The sequence below is a fragment of the Schistocerca gregaria genome, unplaced genomic scaffold (assembly GCF_023897955.1).
Source record: "Schistocerca gregaria isolate iqSchGreg1 unplaced genomic scaffold, iqSchGreg1.2 ptg000515l, whole genome shotgun sequence".
Taxonomy (NCBI): Eukaryota; Metazoa; Arthropoda; class Insecta; order Orthoptera; family Acrididae; genus Schistocerca; species Schistocerca gregaria.
This window is the reverse complement of record NW_026061916.1, coordinates 4,027,349-4,037,298: the sequence shown is the minus strand read 5'-3', so window position 1 is coordinate 4,037,298 and position 9,950 is coordinate 4,027,349. Positions and strand designations below refer to the sequence as shown.

General features: G+C 26.5%; 1 long non-coding RNA gene across 2 annotated transcripts in view; it reads right to left on the bottom strand.

Moving 5' to 3' along the window:
- Positions 1 to 9,464, bottom strand: part of LOC126313971 (uncharacterized) — a 112,797-nt gene extending 103,333 nt beyond the window's left edge. For both annotated transcript variants that reach the window (XR_007555563.1, XR_007555565.1), the window contains exon 1: positions 8,955 to 9,464. This is a non-coding gene — a long non-coding RNA (uncharacterized LOC126313971). The remainder of the gene's footprint in view (positions 1 to 8,954) is intronic.
- Positions 9,465 to 9,950: the final 486 nt, after the last annotated feature.

Below are 9,950 nucleotides of genomic sequence, written 5' to 3'. Positions count from 1 at the left end.
GTTATTCGACCAGGTACATTAGCAGTACGGTTGGCAGCAAATATAATTGCAGGACACTTATTATTAACCTTATTAGGAAACACAGGACCATCTATAGCAATAAACTTAATCTCATTACTAATTATTGGACAAATACTTCTATTAATTCTAGAATCAGCAGTAGCAATAATTCAAGCCTATGTTTTCTCAATTCTAAGAACTCTATATTCTAGAGAAGTATATTAAACCTATGTTAACAACTCACTCAAACCACCCATTCCACTTAGTAGACTATAGACCTTGACCATTAACAGGAGCAATTGGAGCAATAGTCCTAGTATCAGGACTAGCAAAATGATTCCACCTATTTAATATTAACTTATTCATAATTGGATTTGGAATTACCCTACTAACTATAATTCAATGATGACGAGATGTAGTACGAGAAGGAACATATCAAGGATTACATACAGGATTTGTATCAATTGGATTACGATAAGGAGTAATTTTATTTATTGCATCAGAGGTATTATTTTTCGTTTCTTTTTTTTGAGAATTCTTTAGAAGAAGATTAGCACCAACAATTGAACTAGGAATACTATGACCTCCAATAGGAATTCAACCCTTTAACCCTATACAAATTCCATTACTTAATACAGCTATTCTTTTAGCATCAGGAGTAACAGTAACATGAGCACATCATAGTTTAATGGAATCTAATCATACTCAAGCACTACAAGGATTATTCTTCACAGTGTTATTAGGACTATACTTTACAATACTTCAAGCATATGAATATTGAGAAGCACCTTTTACCATTGCAGATGCAGTTTATGGATCAACATTCTTTGTTGCAACAGGATTCCATGGTTTACACGTAATTATTGGAACAATCTTTTTATCAACATGTCTACTTCGACACTCAATAAATCAATTTTCACCAAGACATCACTTTGGATTTGAAGCAGCAGCATGATACTGACACTTCGTAGACGTAGTATGATTATTCTTATATATCTCTATTTATTGATGAGGTAGATAATTGTTTTTCTAGTATAAATAGTACATTTGACTTCCAATCAGAAAGCTTGATATAAATCAAGAAAAACAATTCTAATTCTATCAACAAGAGTTTTCATTAGATTTATTATTCCAATAATTGTTATAATCCTGGCAACAACACTATCAAAAAAATTAATTAATGATCGAGAAAAAAGATCACCATTTGAATGTGGGTTTGATCCAAAAAGATCAGCACGAATACCATTCTCAATACGATTCTTCCTAATCGCAGTAATCTTTTTAATTTTTGATGTAGAAATTGCACTAATTCTACCAATTGTAATTATTTTTAAAACTTCAGACATTATAATCTGAACAGTATCAACAATATTTTTTATTCTAGTTCTATTAGGAGGACTATACCATGAATGAAACCAAGGAGCATTACAATGAGCAGAATAAAGGGTTGTAGTTAAATATAACATTTGGGTTGCATTCAAAAAGTATTGATATTATCAATCAACCTTAAATAGAATAAGAAGCGAAATATTGCAGTCAGTTTCGACCTGGAAGATTGGTATGTACTACCCTTATTCTTATTAATTGAAGCCAAAAAGAGGCGTATTACTGTTAATAATATAATTGAACTATAATAGTTCCAATTAAGGAAATGTAAAGCCAATATGAAAGCTGCTAACTTTTTATATTAGCGGCTAACCCCGTTAACATTTCTAAAATTTATATAGTTTAAATAAAACATTACATTTTCACTGTAAAAATAATATATCTATATTTATAAATACTTAAAAGTAAAAATACTTCCTTAACATCTTCAGTGTCACGCTCTAATTATAAGCTATTTAAGTAAACGAAAAACAATATTACCAAAATAAATATTCAAAAAATAAAAGTTAAAAGATAAATCTTGAAATTAGAATCATATCAACCTTGAATATAACCAATTAAATAAATAAATAATCTATATAAACCTTGACCACCAAGTAATTCACCTCAACCATAATCAAATGACTTAGATGAATAATAACCTATTTTTAAAGGAATATATCTAATAAACTTAGTTGAAAGAAAAGGTATAAATCATATAGAATCAGCAAATCTAACAAAAGAAAGTATACTTAAAGAAAATAAATTATGAGAAAAATCAAAATTAGAAATAAGATAACCTAAATAAGCACCTAAAATAACAACTGTAATAGTTAAAAACTTTAAATAATAAGGTAAAGCAATCACATGAGGAATAGGAAAAATTAATCAAGATAAAAGACTACCACCAAAAACAGCAACAAACAATAGACCAATTATTCCAAATGAAATATAATAACCCTTATCATCAAAAGAAAATCTAGAATAAAAATTATTATCACCAGATATTGAATAATAAAACAAACGAAAAGAATAAGAAGCAGTTAAACCAGTAGAAAAAAAAATAAAGAAAAAAAATTAAACAATTAATTCATCTTAAACAAACCATCTCAAGAATTAAATCCTTTGAATAAAATCCCGCTAAAAAAGGTATTCCACACAAAGATAAACTAGAAACATTAAAACAAACTGAAGTTAAAGGTATGAAATTAACAATTGATCCTATAAAACGAATATCCTGAGAATCCTTCAAATTATGAATTATTGAACCTGCACATATAAATAATAATGCCTTAAATAAAGCATGAGCCAATAAATGAAAAAATGCAAGCTTTGGATAACCTATGGCCAAAATTCTTATTATTAAACCAAGTTGTCTTAAAGTAGAAAGAGCAATAATCTTCTTTAAATCAAACTCAAAATTAGCGCCCAATCCAGCCATAAATATAGTTATACAACCAATTAAAAGTAAAAATCAACCACAATTATAAGTATCCAATATTGGTCTAAAACGAATTAATAAATAAACACCAGCAGTAACAAGAGTAGAAGAATGAACTAAAGCAGAAACAGGAGTAGGAGCTGCTATAGCAGCAGGAAGTCATGAAGAGAAAGGAATCTGAGCTCTCTTAGTTATAGCTGCTAAAACAATTAATATAGTAATGAGCTTTATTTCAAAAGAATTAGAAATAAAATCATAATAATAAATATAATTTCAACCACCAAAATTTAACATTCATGCAATAGAAATTAAAATAGCAACATCACCAATACGATTAGAAAGTGCAGTTAATATACCAGCACAATAAGATTTTACATTTTGATAATAAATAACTAAACAATAAGAAACTAAACCTAAACCATCTCAACCTAATAAAATTCTAATTAAATTAGGACTAATAATTAAAAAACCTATAGAAAGAATAAATATTGAAACAATAATAATAAAACGATTTATATTCTTTTCACCAGATATATAATCCTCTCTATAATAAATAACCAAAGAAGAAATATATATAACAAAAGATATAAAAATAAGAGATATTCAATCCAAAATTAAAGTTATAACAACTATAGAACCATTTAAATTGAAAAGCTCTCACTCAACAAAAACTCTATAATCAATTATTAAAAAATAAATACCTAAAATAAAAATTATAGTTCTCGAAATAAACAAAGAAAAAAACTCAAAGAACAAATAGAAAATAAATTCACGGCCTAAGATGAAAAACTTCATATCATTGATTCCACAAAACAATATTTTTAATTAAAATACTTAAGCAAACTAAACAAAGAAATATTCACCCTTTAAACAGAGAATATTTAAAGGCAATCAATGTAAAAGTAAAAGATGATATTCACGAAAATAACCAAGAGAACAAGTATAAACACCAGAATAATAATTCCCATGCTGAGAATAAGAATATATATACAAAGTATAAACAGCTCTAAAAAAAGATAAAAAAATCAAAGCAAAGAATCTAAAAGAAGATCAAGATATAATTCTATTTAATAATCTAATTTCACCTACCAAATTTAAAGAAGGAGGAGCAGCCATACTTGATGATCTTAAAAGAAATCATCATAAAGCCATTCTTGGCATCAAATTAATTATACCCTTGTTAATTAATAATCTTCGTCTACCTAAACGTTCATAAATAATATTAGATAAACAAAATAAACCAGAAGAACATAAACCATGACCAACCATTAGAGAAAGAGAACCTACACAACCTCATCAATTCATAGTCATCAATCCACCAATAACCATTCTTATATGAGCAACAGAAGAATATGCAATTAAAGACTTTAAATTAACCTGACGAAAACAAATAAATCTTACAATAACACCCCCAGATAAACCTAAAGACAATCAAAAATAACTAAACTTTAAACCCAAATAAGAAATAACCTTTATAACACGAAAAATACCATAACCACCTAACTTTAATAAAACACCAGCAAGAATTATTCTACCTGAAATAGGGGCCTCTACATGAGCCTTAGGAAGTCATAAATGAACCAAAAACATAGGTATCTTAACTAAAAAAGCCAAAATTATAAATACATAAAACATAAAATAATAAGAACCAAAATCAACCAATAAAGGAAAATATAAAGTATTAGAAAAATCATAAACCTTAAATAAAACTAATAATAAAGGTAATCTAGCAACCAAAGTATAAAAAATTAAATAAACACCAGCCTGCAAACGCTCAGGTTGATCACCCCAACCCAAAATTAAAAGTAAAGTAGGAACTAATCTAGCCTCAAAAAAAATATAAAAAGAAAGAAGACTTAATCTAGCAAATGAACAATAAAGCATAATTATTAAAATCAAAACCATAAAAACAAAAAAATTAGAATGATATGAACTTAAATAAACTGAACCTCTAGCAGTGATTATTAAAGAACAAATCCAAAAACCAAGTAAAATTAAACTAAAAGATAAATAATCAATACCAAAATAATATCTAATTATATTCAAATCAGCATATGAATAAACACAAATTATAAAAACAAAACCCGACAGAAACATTAAAGAATGAACCAACCATCAACAATTATTTAATAAACAAAGAGGGATCAAAAAAATAGTTATAAATAAATACATTAACATAAAGATAACCAAAAGAATTAAAAAAATCATTACCATGAGAACGAATTATTGAAACTAAAATAGAAAGACCTAAAGCACCCTCACAAACAGAAAAAACTAAAAAAATAACAGGAAAAAAATAATCATAATCAAACTCAATAAGAAAAACAATAACTAACATAAATAAAGAAAGAACAATATATTCTAATCTCAAAAGAACCATTAATAAATGTTTACGTTTAGAAGAAAAAACATAAACACCAGCAAAATAAATCAATAAAGAAGTAAAAATAGAGAATATAAATATTAGTTTTAATAGTTTAAAAAAAACGCCGGTCTTGTAAACCGGAAATAAGTCCAGCCCCCACTTTTAAAACTTCAGAGGTGGAAAAGCTTCCAAAGCTCCCCAAAACCGGTATTTTAAATAAACTAACCCCTGAAATGATCAAAATAATAATTATATCATTATCAAATGTAATAAATATTAATTTTATTAAATTAAGACACCCAATATCAATAATGCTTTTTATTATCCTTCAAACCTTCCTAGTTGGATTAATAACAGGAACAATAATAGAAAGATATTGATTATCATATATTTTATTTTTAACATTTCTTGGTGGTATACTAGTATTATTTATTTACATTACAAGAATTGCATCAAACGAAATATTTCAGCCTAAATCAATCACTATAATTATTACATTAATAATGTGAGTATTTATCATATTAATATTAATTATTCTAGATATATCTATATTTATAGACTTTTTCAAAAACACCGAAACTATAAATATTGATAATTCAATCAATTATCAAGAAATAACAATATCTTTAGAAAAATTATATAATAGACCAACATTCATTATTACAATAATAATAATAATTCATTTATTTTTAGCACTACTAGCAGTTGTTAAAATCACCAATATTAATCAGGGACCTATTCGTAAAATAAGATAATTACTGATGAATAAACCCTTACGATTAAGACATCCTTTAATTAAAATTATTAATAACTCTTTAATTGACTTACCTGCCCCAACAAATATTTCATTTTGATGAAATTTTGGATCCCTATTAGGGTTATGTTTGGTAATTCAAATCGTAACTGGACTATTTTTAGCTATACATTATACATCAAATATTGAAATAGCATTCAGTAGTGTAGTACACATCTGCCGAGACGTAAATAATGGTTGAATTATCCGAACCTTACACGCAAATGGAGCATCTATATTTTTTATTTGTATTTACTTACATGTAGGACGGGGAATTTACTATGGATCTTATATATATATACATACCTGAATAATTGGTACAGTGATTTTATTTTTAGTTTTAGCAACTGCATTTATAGGATATGTCTTACCCTGAGGCCAAATATCTTTTTGAGGTGCAACAGTAATTACTAATTTATTATCAGCAATCCCATACTTAGGAACAGATTTAGTCCAATGAGTATGAGGAGGATTCGCTGTTGATAATGCAACATTAAATCGATTATTCACATTCCATTTTGTATTACCATTTATTATTGCTGCTATAGCAGCAATTCATTTATTTTTTCTTCACCAAACAGGATCTAATAATCCTCTTGGACTAAATGGAGATATTGAAAAAATTCCATTCCATCCATACTTTACCTTTAAGGATTCTATTACATTTGTAATAATAACATCATTATTAATTATACTATGTTTAATTAATCCTTACCTATTAGGAGATCCAGATAACTTTGTACCTGCCAACCCATTAGTAACACCAGTTCACATTCAACCAGAATGATATTTCCTATTTGCATATGCAATTCTACGATCTATCCCTAATAAGTTAGGAGGTGTTATTGCATTATTTTTATCAATTGGAATCTTAATAATTTTACCATTTTATAATAAAACACCATTCTGAGGCATTCAATTTTACCCTATTAATCAAATTTTATTCTGAATTATAGTAGTTGTTGTATGCTTACTAACGTGAATTGGTAAACGACCTGTTGAAGAACCTTATATTATAACAGGTCAAATCTTAACAATTATTTACTTCACATATTTCTTAATTAATGTCCATGTCGCAAACGCATGAGATAAATTAATTAAGGAATAAAGTTAATTAGCTTAGGAAAAGCATATGTTTTGAAAACATAAAATTAGAAGTTTAACTCTTCTATTAACTTTTCTCAAAAAATTTCACTAAACAAATGAGATAAATAAAATCTTTAAACCAACAAAGAAAATAAAAAAAATCAAAGATAAAGGTAAAAAACTTTTTCAAGCTAAGTACATTAATTTATCATAACGGAACCGTGGTAATGTTCCACGAACCCAAATAAAACCAAAAGATATAATAGCAAGCTTAATAAAAAATATAAAAGAATAAAAATCACCGCCCAAAAAAATTAAAGCCAATAACATTCTTATGAAGACAATTCTAGTATATTCAGCTAAAAAAATTAAAGTAAAACCACCCGCACCATACTCAATATTAAATCCTGAAACTAACTCAGATTGCCCTTCAGCAAAATCAAAAGGAGTACGATTAGTTTCAGCTAAGCAAGAAGCAAAACAAGCTAAAGCTAAAGGAAAAGAAATAATAATAAATCAACAATAAAGCTGATAGTTTATAAAATCAAACATATTAAAACTACCAATTAAAATAATTAAAGACAATAAAATTAAAGCTAAACTAACTTCATAAGAAATTGTTTGAGCAACAGAACGAAGAGAACCTAATAATGAATAATTTGAATTAGAAGATCAACCAGCAATTATAACAGTATAAACACCTAATCTAGTACAACATAAAAAAAATAAAAATCCATAAGAAAAAGAACACATATAAGTTAAATAAGGAAAAATTACTCAAACGGCTAAAGAAATCATTAAATTAAAAACAGGGGAAAAATAATAAAGTAGGTAATTAGATATAATAGGAATTGGCTGCTCCTTACAAATTAACTTAATAGCATCTCTAAATGGCTGAGGAATTCCAACAAAACCTACCTTATTTGGACCCTTTCGAATCTGAATATAACCTAAAACCTTACGCTCTAATAAAGTTAAAAAGGCAACACTAATTAAAACACAAATAACCAATAAAAGAAAATTCAAAATAAATATAAATAAATCATAAAGTATCAATACTATTTGTAGAAAAAATCTACATAAATGAATTCTAAATTCAACACATTAATCTGTCAAAATAGTAAATAAATTAATATTAATCAATATAACAAAAAATATTTTAACCATATGGTCCTTTCGTACTAATATGGATTAACAATCTTAGGATAGAAACCGACCTGGCTCACGCCGGTCTGAACTCAGATCATGTAAGAATTTAAAGGTCGAACAGACCTAATCATTGGGCTCCTGCACCCAAAATTTTTCTTAATCCAACATCGAGGTCGCAATCTGCTTTGTCGATATGAGCTCTCAAAAACAATTACGCTGTTATCCCTAAGGTAACTTAATCTTATGATCATAAATTATGGATCGAAATAACAAACATAAATAAATGATATAATAATGAAGAGTTTATCTATTCTTCATGTCACCCCAACAAAACATCATCATTAAATATAGAAAGACAAACAAAAAACTATATAAAAGTAAAATGTCAAGCTCTATAGGGTCTTCTCGTCCTAAAGAAGAATTTAAGCCTTTTGACTCAAAAGTTAAATTCAAAAATTTATTAAGAGACAGTTGATTTCTCATCAAGCCATTCATTCCAGCCACTAATTAAGAGACTAATGATTATGCTACCTTTGCACGGTCAAAATACCGCGGCTCTTTAAAAATACGCTCAGTGAGCAGGCCAGACCTCAAAATATAAACAAGAGGACATGTTTTTGATAAACAGGCGGAAATCAATTTTGCCTAGTTCCTTATAATAAGTTCACAAGGTAAAAATTTCATACAAATAAATATACTACTTCTATCATTATTACAAACATTTTAAAATTAAATTAATAATCTTAATAAAAAACCTAAAATATTTATAAAATCAAAATAAAAAATAATGAACTAAAACGTAATCTTAAAGATAGCTGGTTTAAAGCTTACTATTATATTTCTATAAAATAAATTATAGGTTATTAACTTCAAAGCTTATCCCTTAAAGAATAAATAAGTTAATATTTTTACTTAAAAAATTAAATAAAAACAAATAACTTTAAAAAATTAAATTTTTTCTTAAGAAACTAGATATCTTGGTAAACGATTAACATCTCATTTCTATAAATAATTTAATAATAATTATGATACATTAACTATAAATTATTTATAAATCAACCCAAATCGAGACAAGTAAAATAAATACTAAAATTTTGATAAACCCTGATACAAAAGGTACAATAAATAAAATCTACTTAAAAAAATGTAAAATAATATTTCATAAAACACTTACATTACCAATAAACTATAATTTAAAAAATCAATTCTATAAAATATACTAAGACAAAAATACAATAAAATTATTTATATTAAATAATTAAATAAACAAAAAATTAATATAATAAAATAAATAATCAAGATATCCTGATTTGCACAGAAAAATTTTCAGTGTAAATGAAACACTTTACTAATAAGTTATATCTTGAAACTCTTCCTAGATACACTTTCCAGTACATCTACTATGTTACGACTTATCTAATCTAAATTGAAGCTACTTTAAAATAAAATAGAATAATCAATAATGAGAGCGACGGGCGATGTGTACACATCTCAGAGTCAGTATCAGTTAAATTAAATAAATTAAATTACTATCAAATCCACCTTCATTAACAGTATTTCACTATCAAATCCGTTATAAACAAAAATCTATTGTAACCCACCTCCTCTTAACTATAAGCTGCACCTTGACCTGAAATATTTTATAATTATAAATCTTGAGAATTATAACTCTAAAAAGATTCTCTGATAACGGAGATATACAAACAAATAAATTAAGTAGAGTAAATCGTGTATTATCAATCATGGGGTAG